General features: G+C 33.4%; 1 long non-coding RNA gene across 3 annotated transcripts; it reads left to right on the forward strand.

Annotated features, from left to right (window-relative positions):
- The first annotated feature begins 5,423 nt into the window (after window positions 1–5,423).
- Window positions 5,424–9,309, forward strand: LOC132619317 (uncharacterized). 3 transcript variants are annotated; one of them, XR_009574676.1, is made up of 3 exons: window positions 5,424–6,092; window positions 7,016–7,123; window positions 8,814–9,309. It is a non-coding gene; the product is annotated as an uncharacterized LOC132619317 (long non-coding RNA). The 3 variants fall into 3 exon arrangements; XR_009574677.1 differs by lacking the exon at window positions 8,814–9,309 and adding an exon at window positions 7,935–8,018; XR_009574675.1 differs by lacking the exon at window positions 8,814–9,309 and adding an exon at window positions 7,502–7,858.
- The last annotated feature ends 6,069 nt before the right edge of the window (window positions 9,310–15,378 follow it).

The raw sequence follows: 15,378 nt of genomic DNA on the forward strand, positions 1-15,378 counted from the left end.
CGGCGTTTTATTATTCTGTTACAACTATTATTATTATCATTACTATTATTATTATTATTATTATAATTATTATTATTATTATTAAATTATCATTTTATTACTGATTGTCATTAATTATTATTATTCTTGTTATTTCCATTATCATTATTATTATTATTATTATTATTATTATTATTATTATTATTATTATTATTATTAATTACTAATCATTATTATCAGCGTTATTTTTTTATCAATCATTAATCATCATTATCATCGTTATTTTTGTTATTAATTATTATTATTGTTTTATCAATAACTGTTATTTATTATTATTATTATCATCATTATTATTTCTTATTATTATTATCATTATTATCTTATTATTATCACTATTATTGTTATTATTATTAATTTATTAACATTTTGTTACTATCAATAATTATTATTTATTATTATTATTTTATTATTAATTATTGTCATCTTTATTATTATTATTAATTATTATCATTTTTTTGATTATCAAGGTTTTTTATCTACTATTATTATTATATCTATTATTATTATTTTTTATCACCATTATCATCAACATTATCATTATTACCATTATCATTATTGTTATCATCATTAGTAGTATTACTACTGCTATTTATTTGCTGCTATTATTTAGTATTATTGAAATTTGCATTTCTCAACGTTTCTACCAACTTCCGCATACGCATCGCATTTACTTCGCACATTTTTATGATAGCATTTGTTATTAAATATTATTGCACGGTCATTTGCGACATCATATAATTTTTACCCGGGTCTTTTTATAATTACATATTTCCGTATTAGGTGATATTCTGGCACCCTTAGTACATCGTTAATCAAAATGTGTCTCTTATTCAAATTTAGAAGCCAAACTATTTCTTGCACTCGGTCCGTATTTTGACTTACCGGACCCCAAATCAAAGTCCGATTAACTCCTAATATTTTTTTGGACTAAACCATATTTTTTATCTCAATTTTTAGACCAGTCCATGTTTAATTTACTAGTCCATCCTTTTAATACCCAGTCTAAAATTTGACCCGTTCCACAAATGGACCGGGTCCAATTCATTTTTCAGCCAAATAAGGGAAACCCTTTTTAGGGTTTCCCCTTCATTTCGTCATTCCCACCGCCGCACCCCCTTCTCCCGCTCCCTCTTTTCCCCTTCATCTCCTCTCGCCGCCGCTCCCACTTCCCCCTTTTCCCTCCTTCTTCTCCGCCCCCCACTCACTCTTGTCCCCCACTTTTCTCTCTCTCCCGCTCCTCCTTCCCTTTTTCAGCACAAAAACAACAAAAAAAACCTATAAAGGGGCAACAGTAGACGAACACAGGGGACAACGGGAACGAGGGAGAAAAACACGAACAGGTTCGAGAACCCCCCAAAAAAAATTGCCTCGCAAAGAAAGAAATTCCCCAAGAATTAGATCATTTTTTGGCCAAATAAAATTCCTTGAACGGGAGTATCTGTAGCTGTGGAGTTTTCCCTAAATGTTAGCCCACTATTTTTGGTAGTTAAAGCATTGAATCGTCTGTTTTTTTTTCGCCTTTATTACTTCTGTTACTATTGTTTCGCATCCGAGTCTCCGCAAACTCGGAGATTTGAAGTGTTCGAGCTTGAATCGGAGACGCGCCTCACTTCGCTGCACCCGCAAAAGGTCAGTTTATCAAAAAAATTAAATATTTCCTTACGTTTTCTTCACCGTCGAAACATGATGAACTAGCTGGAGTGATAGAATTATGTGTTAGATTTCCATTTGCTTAGAAATCATGTTGTTAGAATTATTTTTGTTGGCAGTGTATAAGTTAAGCTATATATGATGAATAATGTTTTTCCCTACTATATATGATGGGGTATGTTGACGGTAAAAGGCATTAAAATATTATTCATGTTTTGATCTTTGGTGCTTCTTAAATGATAAGACATGGTCACGTATTTAGTATTTTCGTTAGGAATCAGATGTTTGTTTGCTAACAGGATAAAAGATCGTGTTCCTAGGTATTTGTTAATCTTATCTTCATACGCGAGTTGAGATATAATGGTTGTGGATGACTTGTCATAATGCTGTGAAGTAGTATCATATAATATGAATCCTGGGTCTTAGAATGTATATAGAGAGTTTTAGAGGGCTTCCAAATGCAAAGCATGGCACCTATGAACTCACTGGGTAACCTGTGAAACCTGTTGAAGTCTCTGATCATCTTTGTCCTTTAATGTCCATGGTTTGATGAATAGCTTAAGCACATTGCATTCAAGTATGTTACGTTTATGGTAAATGTTCAAATTTTTTTGGAAAGTATGTGATTAAGAAGTCTACATGCTTTGCCCAAATCCCATTGTGGTAGTGTAGTCTTGCCATGAATCTTGTTTAAGCTTAAAGTCCAGTCTACTTGAAAGGGTTTAATCATGATTCGAAGCCTGAAACATGCTAGACTTAGTGGGTGTACCTCTGTACGAATAACCTGCAAACAAATGAAGTACTTGAATGTGTTAAAAGCCCACCAGAATCCCGTATGTGTTCTCATGAAGTGGTCTGTGCCAAGATAGGTTTTAAACTTGATAGTTGCTAATACTCCATGTCCTCTCTGGTAATCTCATATATGTTTGAATGTGTCATCTTTGGCTGAATGTTTGTTTAGGTGGGTAAACTTGTCTAGAAGGTTAAGTATTGATATTTTGTCTAAAGAATTATGAGAATGATTGTATGTGTTGGAATATGGGGATCTCTGTCCAAGTAGAGAAAGCGTAAGAGACTTTTAAGTTCTTTTCCCCTTTAGAAATCAAGACGTGTATAATGGCTAGTAATTAATTTGGGGATAACTGATGAGTAGCGTACTTACCCGCCAGAGACTTTTTCTTTAAAAAAAAGAGTAAATAAAATAAAGAGTTTCAAAGAGAAGTTTAAATCTGGTTTGGAATGTGTTTGGGTAGATTCTTAGCTTTCTTTCATTGCAAATGAAGAGTACGGTGAATGCAAGGCTGCTTTTATCTCGTCTTTACTGATCTATCTTACCAGGAATGTTTTGACTAGGTTGCTTCTTTGTTCGATAAATTAAAGTAATTCATTCCTGGTTTTCCCTTAAAGATTTAATCCTTCCGGGATAGTGTTTTCGCTAGTTTAAGCTAAAAAATTGTAAAGAAATCTCCAAAATCTGTTATTTAACTGAATCTATTGGGAGGTTTTTTTTATATAGTTAGCCTTCACTTAGTTAAGTTTTTGATGAATTGTCATTGATCAGGCCTAGAAGATATGAATCATTAGCCTGGAAATTTTCCTTCATTGCTAGTGCTTTCCGTTTTTTTTTAGTTCTGTCCATTGCTGCTTACTTAGTTTAAATTTAGTGTTAGCTTTTCTTTTTCGTGTGTGGGACCTGGACCAATCTTAATTTGTTAGCTCGGTTCATGCTTTGCTTGGTTTAATTAAGTGAGATGTTTATTTTCTGTTTGCAGAGCATGATCGAGTATTCATTTCTAATTCGGCACAAAAGCATAGAGCTTTATTTCATGTTTAAAACTTCTTGTTGTAGCTAAAATAAACCAGGAATGTTATAAAAAAATATCAATTTTCTTATGTGAAGGCTTAGTAATATTTTTTGGTTTAGTCGGACAAAATGATTTACCAAAGATGATAATAGGTCAAGATTTTGTTTGCTCACTACCGCTAACAATGCATCCGGACTGAACACTTTTTTTTTTCTTTTTTTTTTTCTTTTCGAGTTTAACTTAGAAGATTTCGATTTAGTTTCATTCTCATATCAAAGCTATTTACTTCTTTCTAATATAATGTCAAAACTACGCACGTCTAAGAACAATAAATATTATATGGTTTGATCCTGCCTATGCTTGAGCGTTGCCCTGTTTATGTGTCATAAGTGTGTGGTGGCTGAATTTTGAATATATGCATATACGTAAAATATACACAGAATATACACAATCTGCTGATTTGTTTTGAGTTTATATCTCATAGGTTTGGCACTATCCATTGCTCGTATACTAATCATTTTCCTTTCATTTTATGCATGACCATCGCATATGAGTCCGAGGGACTCGTCTTCTTCAGCATTCGGTGTTGGGCTAAAAGCCCAACAAACTCTTCTCCGTGTCCAGCCCATCCGCAGCAGTGTACAAAATTTTTACTGGGCCGAGGCCCAACAGCAACAAAATCACAGCCGTCCCAAAATGGGCTGAGCCCATTTAACATCATTTGCTCCTCTATTTTATTTTTATGCCTTAATTTTGTATTTTATTTTTATGCCTTAATTTTGTATTTTATTTTTATGCCTTAATTTTGTATTGCGCAATTAATACTTATTTTGTTTGTTTGTTTCCTTAGATAAAGTGAACCTTAGCAAGATTAGTAGGTTTAGTTATTAGTATAATGCGTAATTAATTTAAGAGAGAAACTCACCATTAGTTCCATACGTTTCTTTTTTATGTTGAACTATTTATAGCATATATAATATTTATTTTTATTGGAATAATCGATTTGTGAAATAGCACGGCTACATATTTTGGGTTACAGGAATCATTTTTATCTTAGGAATTTCACTAATACGCAAATATAAGCTCGAATATATTTTATAAATAACTTTTTGAATTTTGAGTCAATTACGCATATTTTTAAGCATAGTTAATAAAAGGATAAAGAAAGCTCACATAAGTTTTATATATATATATATATATATATATATATATATATATATGCTCTTAAATCGCAAAATTAATTAATATCTCACCATTTGAGTTGTTTCAAGTATTTATTAAAACACTGCACAAACCCGCGTTTTATTCTACTTATATATTTTATGCAAATTTTATTTTAAATAGCATTATTATCTAAAGTCTTTGCAACATTTATAAGTTTATTTTAAACGGCATTTGAAGTTTTCTTTTATGCAAATTATTATATTTTCTACAAATCTCATTCTAAATAGCATTTTTTTAAAGTCTTAGCAATTTTTATAAGTTTTATTTTAAATGGCATTTAAAATCTTCTTTTATGAAAATTATTATATTTTCCCTAAATCCTATCTTAAGCAATATTCTTATATTTTTCTTAAAAACCTTAGCAACATTTCTTAGCCCTTTTTCTTAAAATTTCAGGCATCTTATTTAGTATTAATTAACTAACCTAAGTTTGGTCGGATAACCGTAAGTTAACGGATTCTAAAGGATGCCTAACCCCTTCCCTTTAGGATAATATAGAACCCTTGTCTAGAATCACACTGGTTAAGCAGACCATTAACAGAGGTTTAGCTTTAGCTTTCTTTACCTTAGTTAATATCTAGGTGTCCTAATTCACCGTAAAATCAATTAGGTGGCGACTCCTTAAAATAAAACAAAGCAATTTAGGAATCTCCAATATGTTGTACTCCGCTCTAACCCGGGTTAAAATGGGGTATAACAACTGGTTCAAAACAGTTAGCACATAACTGATGAGATAGGCTGATGTGCAGATACAAACTGGTGAAGTTCAGTACTATAAAGGATCAAAGCTAAACATTGGAAGCATTTAAAGAAAGAAATTGTTACTGCTAGTTGGGGGGCTGTCATATACCATACATGGAAAGCTAGAAACTGAAAGATTTTTAAACATATAGTTGTACAGACAGAGATTGTGATAGGCCAGATAAAGAAGGAAATTGTAGATAGGTTAGACCTTTTTAAGTTGTCTAAAACAGCTAATAGTTGTCATAGGTTCATACATAACTACTTGCATCATTATCTTTTTGTTTACCTACTATATTTTTGTTATCTTTTTAAGATTTTCTAGGCTGACGCTCTATGTATGTTGTTGCAGTCTTAAGTTGCGATTGTTTTCTAAGCCCTTTTGCTTGACTGGTAAGAATTCATGCTCTTTATCTTTGGTAGCTGATTAATAATCTCAATAGGTGTTTGATAGCCGATTAGTACTTTCTGCATATTGTTAGTTTTGATTCTTTGACAGTTTAAGCACATTGCTTGGTGCTGATAAACTTTTCAGGTGAATGCTAGGTAAAAATACAACTAATGCTTGAAACGTAAAACAATATCAGATTGATATGTTGGTGTGGTGAGATTATAAAGAGTCCATCCCTTCTTGTAAGTATACTATCACTCTTTTTATATAGTTTCTTCCACCTCAAAAATCTTGCCACGTTTTATCTGGAACTCGATACGAGTGACTATTTGGTGGTGCACTTAGAAAGAAAGAAATGTAAGAAATGTTTTAGAGCAAAAGAGAATCTGTAATACATATGTATCTCCTTCTTTTTTACTGTACTTGTGAAAGAAAAGCACAACAGTTTATTTTCTGTGGCTATACTATGTTGTGACTTATATCAAACGCACTGGACTTATCTTTTGCTGGTAGTTTCCATAATATTTTGCTAGACATATTAATACTCTTGATATAATATTTTTTTTACTTACTTACTAAACACATGAAAATAAGTAAGAAACTCATTTGCTTTCCAAGAAAACATTCTCCTCCATACCAAACACACCCTATAAGTAGAAGCAATAGAACATACCAATGAATAGGAAGATGGAATCCCTCTAAATGAAGAGGATAAATTCACTAACACCTTTGAACATCCTTGTTCTCTATTATGTCTGGTTTGATGGTTGAAGAAAGTGAAAAAGACTAAATTGGATTGAAATATACTAAAAGAAGTGGTGTAAAAAGAGAGAAAAATATAAAGTGAGGATTTTGGATCAATGGGTATTAAGACTGAAGAGACACAAGACTTATCTTTTGTTGCGGGATAGAAATTCAAGTCTTATCAGTCTAATGAGTTCTGTTGCAGGCATTAGAAGTAGATAAATGCAATTGCAGTGATCCATAAATTTGGTCACATTGTATTGACTGATATAGAAGAACTATAATGTCTATGTCTTATTTCTCATTATTGTTGATAGCAAGTGCAACTGTGGCCTTTAAGTTAGTTTCTGCGCAACTGTTGGAATCATTTCTTGTTATGGAAATATCTCTGAAAAGAAGAAAATATAATTCTTATTTATAGGCTGTTGAAAAAGGTCGAGATCCAACACCAGGTGAGGTACATTTGCACGTCCATACACATGATTATGATGGGGAATCTTTTATTGATGAGCATTCCCGAGATGTCCATGTAAGTCCAAAATTTTATAATTTTATTGACGTTTGTTTTGGTAAGTCCAAAAAGAAGACAGGAAACCTAAGTCTGAAAAATAGAAAAAAGTGGAGACAACAAGGTGAAGTTCCTGAATCAATTCCATTGTGTATTATCCAGCTTTTAGTGACTTCTCCCTTCCCTCTTTTTTTTTTCTTTTTTTTTTCGGAGATACCATGAGACTCTTTTTTCAGCTCAACATATTTAACTTGTAACTGGTCTATTTTCAAATAATCTGTACTATGTAGTTCGTTGATTTTAGTTAAATAGGTGAATTATTTAAACAAATTTTGAAGCTGTCCCTTTTCTATTAATTTATATTTGCGATACTTAAATATATTATTGTATAGATGGCAGGTGAAAAGAGGGGTAAGAAAACGAAGAAGGCTAATGAGACAGCGGTTCCTCGGAGACCACCAGAAAACCTTGCGATTAGAATGTTTGAATGTTAATGTTTGGTGGATTTGTGGATTTGCGATGGTGAAGTAGTCTAATGTTGTAGACTAACTTAGTGTAGACTAGTTTAATGTTTTGTGGATGTTTACAAATGTTGAAGTAGTTTAATGTTTGCGAAGGTTGAAGTAGCTTAATTAATGTCTCTTGTGAATGTTTGATTGACGTTTTTATTCAACTTTGAAGTAGTTTCGAATTGAATTTGATGTTTTGGTGGTTGTAATATATGTGTTGTAATAGTAGCTTATTGTTTTATGTATTTATAGTAGTTTGGTGTATTGTTGGCAGCTATTTGGGCTCGTTTTAGTTGAAAGTAAAATTATTTTCATTTTGACAGGGAGGCAGCTGGAGTAACAGCTAGGTGCTACAATTTTTTTTGCAGAATACCAACCTCATGAGGTCGGTTATGGGCAAAATTTACCCAGAAACTGCTAATTACCGACCTGATGAGGTCGGTTTTCTGGAAACTTTTCCCAGAAATTGCAAATTACCGAACTCATGAGGTCGATTTTCTACAAAATTATCCAACATATGGCAAATTACCGACCTCATGAGGTCGGTAATCTGCAAAATATTCCTAGAAATTGCAAATTACCGACCTCATGAGGTCGGTTTTCTGCAAAATTATCTAGAAATTGCAAATTACCCACCTCATGAGGTCGGTTTTATGCATAATACTCCCAGAAATCACAAATTACCGACCTCATGAGGTCGGTTTTATGCAAAATATATCATATATTCATATAAATTACCGACCTCAGGAGGTCGGTAAACTCATATCATTATATTATTAATATAATTTACCGACCTAATGAGGTTGGTATTTTATTTAATTAATACCCGGTTAAAAAACCTTTACCGACCCACTGTTTTCCGACCTGATTTTGAGGTCGGTTTTTGGCCAAAACCGACCTCATGAGGTCGGAAATAGCCATTTTTTGAGGTCGGTAAAACCTGTTTTTTTAGTAGTGGACAATATTAATGTACCACCCAACTTGCTTGAATCGGGTAAACTTGGAGGTCGGTTTGGTTATGGTCATTCATTTGACACTCCTAACAGACGTAAATACATCTACTACTTTTAATTCGATGTGTGATATTTGACACAAATATCTATATTTCACGTCATTTTCTCTCTGTATCTTAGTTCTTTAATCTCACCTTTGTGATGAAATTGTTGTATTCGAGCTTATGTCGCTCTGTTTGTGATGTTTAGGTACAAGGAGAAAGAACGAAGGAATTCCGAGCATTTTAGTGAAGTTTTGGAAGAATTGCGCTCGAGAAAAGAGACGAGAAGAAAGTTGGAAGAAAAAGTTGAACCACTTAAGGTCTTGCGGCACCTGTGCGTCGTGCAGGTGTCGCCAATTGAAGCGGCCTCTGAAAAAAATCTCTTCTTCCGCATCGCACAGGTGGCGCACGTCGTCGACAGTTTTCCTATTTCGTTCGGGATTTGGTTCTACTTATTCCAGACTTAGCCCTAGACTATAAATATACGTTTTTATTGTATGAACGAAGCTGGGACTTATTTTGAGCATTGTAAGCCGTCGTTCTTAGGTTTCTTTTCTTTTCTTATTATTATTCATCATACACCCTATGTTATTCATGAATTCTTGCATCTCTTCTCGAATCATGAGTAGCTAAACTCTCTAATTCTAGGTTGTGGCAAAGACATGATAGTTGGTTTGACGACAGTTATTATCTATTGAATTTCCATCTTTGGGCTGCTTATTTATTCTTTAGCTTAATTGTTTGATTATCTGGCAAATAGTTAGACATTATCTGTAGCGTGTGAATTGAACTTGGGAAAGAAAATATGCATGTGTAATAAGAATAAGTGGAGCTTGTTCATGATCCTCTTGAGGGTGATTGTTTCGCTGTTGAGGATATGAATATACCCTTTAGCCTCGCTTAGATGAATACGGAGATTTAAATGTGTTCTTGTTATTTTCTGATGACCATAAGGATATAGGCATTGGAGTAGCTTGAATAGACTTGTGAGCAACTCGGAAGATACTCATAAAGTAAATATTAACCCATCAACTAGTAACCCAGGAAATAAAGTAGGTAGATCGATCAGAAGACTCAACTGGATTGTCAGAAGCCATGATCCTGGAACTCTTTCTCATCTGATAAACCTTAAGTTTTCGTCTCAGTTCTTATTAGTATAAGTAGTTCGTTTCATTATTTTCTTTCGATTGTTACTCTAGTCACAACAAATTTTTCAATCATTATTCTCTTGAATAGTTACAACTGAATTTAAAGTAGTTAAAAAGTAAAAAGTACAAGTCCCTATGGGTCTGAACTTTAATCCTATATTATTTATACGACCGCGTATACTTACTTGTGCGTTTGGGAGCAATAATGTTTTTATATTTGAGTAAGTTTAAATTATATATTTATACTTGTGTCGATTATATCACATAAAAGTAGCGACTTTGCAATGTTCTACCTTCATTATCTTAAGGTTATGAATTCACCTATGTGAGGATACACTATATCATAGACCTGCCAGTGGCGTGCACGCTCACAAATACAGTAGGTAGTACTCTCTCCTAATTTATGTGATATCTTTTGAATTTTAAAAGTCAAATGAGTTTTTATGATTAGCTGTCAGCGGATAAGCACCAAATAAATGGAAAGTCAATTATATACGACTTCACTTGGGCCGACACAATTTTGGTCTTTGCTAAGAGGCAAATCTCAAACTCTCACTTCTATGATACTCAGAATCAGATGAATCCACTTGAGCTGACAAGTTGGGCTGAATTCTCCATAGTGAAGCTCTTAGGCAATTTGCACGATTTTCCTTCTTTGGGGGTGATCTTTAACTTTTGTCTCTCAAACTGTTGGTCTTTAATTTTTGTCCTTCGCAAAATACCCTGAGGTTCTGGGACCGAACCCCGACTTATCCATAAAAATAAAAAAATAAAAAATCGCAAGGCAAGACTTCGCGAATTAGTTATGCCTTAAGGCAACGTCTGCCGCATAAGGCAGACTTTAGTTATGCCTTAAGGCAAACTCTGTCGCATAAGGCAGACTTTTGGCAAAGTCTTGCTTTGCGATTTTTTTTTTTTTTTACTTAGCGGGGGGTTTAAATCCAGAATCTCGAGGTATTTTCGGCCACCTTTATAAGCGAAGGGCAAAAATTAAAGACTAGCAATTTGAGGGGCAAAAATTAAAGACCAGTGCCTTTGAAGGGCAATCCGAGCATAGCTAGTGAGCCTGATACAGTCAAATCTCTCTGTAACAGCATCGTTGGTTCTGAGTTTTTTGACTGCTATACTGCTATAGCAAATGGTTGTTATACACCTATAACAACGTTTCACATATAAATAATATTTGGTTGTTATAATAAAAAAAGGGGGACATTTCTTAATGATGGAAGTATATATTCATACAATATTCTTTGCCCTTTTTTTTTTTTTTTTGGAACTTTAAATTTTCTGCACTTTATTCATCTTCCAGCAAAGTACACAATGATCTAAGGTAGCTTACAAAAAATAATTTACTCCTCCCTTTTCAGCTCGAGGTTAAACCTCCTAATTTGAAACGATGTAACTGCAAAAGAAGAACTTGAGTACTTGGTCATACATACATGAGATCCAAGCATCAAGACTGCTAGCTATGTCTACTCCATATAGACAATTATGAACCTACTTATCCAGGTGGATCCCAAGTTATCTCCTTCCTTTTCTTTTTGATTGTTCTAAAGAAAGCTAAATCTCATGTGTCCATTCTCATTAGCCCCTTAATTTCTGAGGAAGATCAGCAAAAACCTTGTTCTGTAATTCCTGTGTAGCTCAGTGAAGCAAGTTTGTTTGCTACTTTATTTCCTTCCCTATAACAATGTATCAATATAAAACCAGTGGATTTCATATGTTTCCTCAGTTCTTCCACTTCATCTTGCATTTTCTATGGAGTGTGATTTTTGCCATAAGTAGTGTAAAGTATCAAGATATTTGATGAAAATCTCTAGATCTATTATTGGTAATCTTAGAGATTCTATTTCTATAAAAATTGTCAATTATAATATCATCAGAAAAGAAGATAATTGTTATAGAGGGTAATTTTACAAAGAGCGTTTTGTTATAAATACGATTGTAGATGTTATAGAGAGGTAAAATATATCATAAAAAATCAGTTCCGATAAAAAATTGGTTATTATAGAGCCCTTTTGGATTGACTTATTTTAAATATTTTCAAACCAAAACAGCTTTTAAGCCTTTTTGTAGTGTTTGAGTAACGTAAATAAGCGATTTTAAGCACTTGTTTTGAAACCAAAATAATAAAAATAAGCTAAAAGCTAGAATTCCTAACTTATGGCTTATGGTTAAAAGTCACTTAAAATAAGTCAATTTAAACGGGTTGGGATCCCCTCCGATCCTTCTCAATGCATATAGCCACGTGTCCACCTACAAATTTAATGGTCTAGATGGTTACCCTTCCTCCATTCTATGCCACCGTGATTTTCTAGCATCACTCTACTTTCAAATGTTTTTTTTTAGATTCCCTACATTACAAAATATAAAGAGTTTGGATAGTGAAGTTATCTTAAAAAGAAGAGCACAAAGCATTCTATCTCATCAACCAAGCTATTCAAACCGAATCACATCCTCAAGTACTTTATTCTTAGTTGCAACCGAGCTATAAAAATCAAGCTTTCAAACCAAAATTTATAATCTTCCAAGGGTACGGTCTAAATTATATACAGTAATATAGAGAGGAATTGAGTATATTTACATATTCACATAAAGAAAAGGAGTGTTAGGTAATGGGTAATAGTAATGAAACAAGGTAATAAACGGAGTTTATGAATTGTTGAGGAAGTGGGTTGATTGTGGAAAACCAAAGGTGATATAGAATGAATAACAATCTAGACCATTAATTTTGTAGTTAGACACGTGGTTTTATTAAAGAACTGCGTTGAGGATCCTCTACTGGAGGGGATCCAAACCCGATTCAAACGGGCTCATAGTAAGGTGTTGTTATATAAGTATGTTGTTATAGATGTTATACCCTATTTTAACCTAAGTCAGAATAGTTTATAACATTCTGGTAATTTCGGGGTTAATTAAAGTTAGGGAATCGCCACCTAATTATTTATGGTGAATTAGGACACCTAAAGTTCATTAAAGTTAATTCTTAAAGTTAACTCCGTTTTACTATCTACGAAACTTAAGATTCTAGGTAAGGGTTCAATTAATCTAAAGGAAAGGTATTAGGCACCCTTTAAGATCCATTTATAAATGGTTAACCGACCAGACTTGTGTTAATTAGGCTAAGTGTAAATGTGAAAAGAAAATGCTTAAAATCTAGGTGTTGAGAGGGACATAACTAACTAAATATATTCAAGAAAGGGAAAATTTGTATCAACTTCGTTTAAGAAGGGCCCTATCGTGACTTACAAAAATATATCTTTCTATTTGAAGATGACGTTGACTATGGCCTTTTGATTTTATAAAATGTCGAGTTCTGTCGTGAAAGGGACTTTGAAGTAAAAACTTTAAGGTGAATCTTCAGAGGGATTAGATTTGTCAGGAAAAAGAAGGCTACTTAGTAAGATAAACGTTTTAGTGAAAAACATTTGGGCAAACTCCAAACCTATAGTAACTTGTTCACTATTAATTAAAGTAGAACTTTAAATGAAGCTGGTTATAAATCATAATAACTTAGGCATTGCTAATATATTTAATTAGACGTGATGTGAGTGTATTTTAGCATTGCTAGCATGTTTAGATCAACTAACAACATGAATGAGATCAAAACTACCTTGTTATTTAGCTAAAGTAGCAAACAAACCAGAAGACAAATAATGATCACATAATTCAGCAAAAAGATATCGTCAAGCAAGCATAACATAGGTAGAAAACAAGCATAAGCCAAATAATCTGCAACCAACATTGACTCTAGAAAGATCAGATTTTGGTTCGCTTTTGAGCGACGTAAGGCTGGGAACGAACAAGCATGTACGGGCTCCATGTGATAGCGGCGTCGTTGAGTCTTAAAGTGAGACTCTTCGGCTCCGGTGTTCATGCAAACAAAGAAAAGAAAATAAGAGGAATTAGCAAAGGGAAATTTAATTCTCAACAAAACTATGGAAGGTAAAATAGATGCCGCCAAACAATTAATTCCAAGTTAATGTTCACCAAGTTCACCATGGCTAGAATGTCTAGTTAGTTTGTTTAGTAGTAATTTCTTTGTTCAACAATAATGTAAGACACTTGGTACATAACAAAATAGGAAATGCTAGAGATGTATTCAGTATCAACCATTTGCGGTGCCCTTGTTCACACTAAAAAGAGGACAATGGGGAACAACACACTTGTATCTATGACAACATGATAAATGGGAATTATATCTTAACCAGTCTACTGTGAGATTGGAAAACTGGATGGTCAGCCTAAGTTTTCCCTTTAGCCTTTGATACACTTGTTCAGGCAACACAGTGAAAATGGTCAGATTATAAGTAGCGCAAAACCAAATCTATAGATAGAGACCTAGAGATGCAGATTCAACCAAGTTATTACTTCAATTGAAGCAAATGTGTTGCTTCTTCATCTAGAACATCTACATGTAGCATCTGCTCTTTGCCTATCAAATATTGGCCTCAAACATGTAAAACTTTTCGTTGCTCAAGAAAACTCCATCCTTGCTTAGGAGAAGTTTAAAAAGAAAATTCTCACAAAATTTTAACAAAACAGATATGAAAATGGGGAAGGCCATAAAAAATAATTTGCTATACCAAACACATTTTATACCACTTAAAGGAAAAGAAACCTATAACATGCTTTGTACACAAGATTTTGTGGCAAAAAGAAGAACTAACAATAATACAAAGTAAGTTCGGATTTTCACTGTTCTTAAAGGTTACTCAGCTATTAAAAAGAACACAATTCCTATCCCAAGCTGAGGTCAAGCTTGCAGAATCTCATCTTAAACTCTAATGAAGTGCAATCAAAGTGAAAATCAGATGAAAAAATAACCTCTTACTAGCAACACTTTAGACTGAGACTTATTAGAGATAGGCAGAACCCAAAACTGAATCTGCACACAAAAGCAGAAAGTGTTTCGTATACTATCAACTATTACTTTCCATTTTAAACTTCATCTTCTCTTTAAAAAAAAACATTCTTTCCCCAATCGTCTTAATATATACACAAACAAAATTTTATCTTAAGTAATCTACAAACAGACACGCAAAACCAGTAGCTACCTCAACATAACTACAATTCAACTATATAGCAATGTATACTTTATTATCACATCAAGCTTACAAGAGAAAGGTTCATATTTATTCAGATATTCAGAATACCCCGAGTGGTCATACTATGCACTTAAAGATCAGATGCACATTGCTCAGCCAGCAGGATTTTAAACACTACTCCAAACCATAATTCCTCTAAAACGAAACAAGAAAAAGAGGCTTGTTAACCTTATTTATCTAATGCCAGCAACTGAAACATGATAGTGGAATCAGCATACAATACAAAAATCTAAACATCCTCATATACACCAAATAAACCAAAACAGCCAATGCCAAACTAATGCAGAACTAGAACGAACATAGAAAATGCCGACGATAGGAAAATTACCTTTTAATGGTGCAGTGAACGGGGCGTCGGATATCCGATACACACTCGAACACTAACAAACTCCGAGCTTGAGTATCGCTCGGATTCGAATTAGTAGCAGGGGAAAAAAAGGAATAAAATGATTTAATACTTTGAATTACTACCCGAAGATGTTACGACTGAAGAGTATTGATATTTTAAAGAGGGATA

The sequence above is a fragment of the Lycium barbarum genome, chromosome 11, assembly GCF_019175385.1.
Source record: "Lycium barbarum isolate Lr01 chromosome 11, ASM1917538v2, whole genome shotgun sequence".
NCBI classification, from domain to species: domain Eukaryota; kingdom Viridiplantae; phylum Streptophyta; class Magnoliopsida; order Solanales; family Solanaceae; genus Lycium; species Lycium barbarum.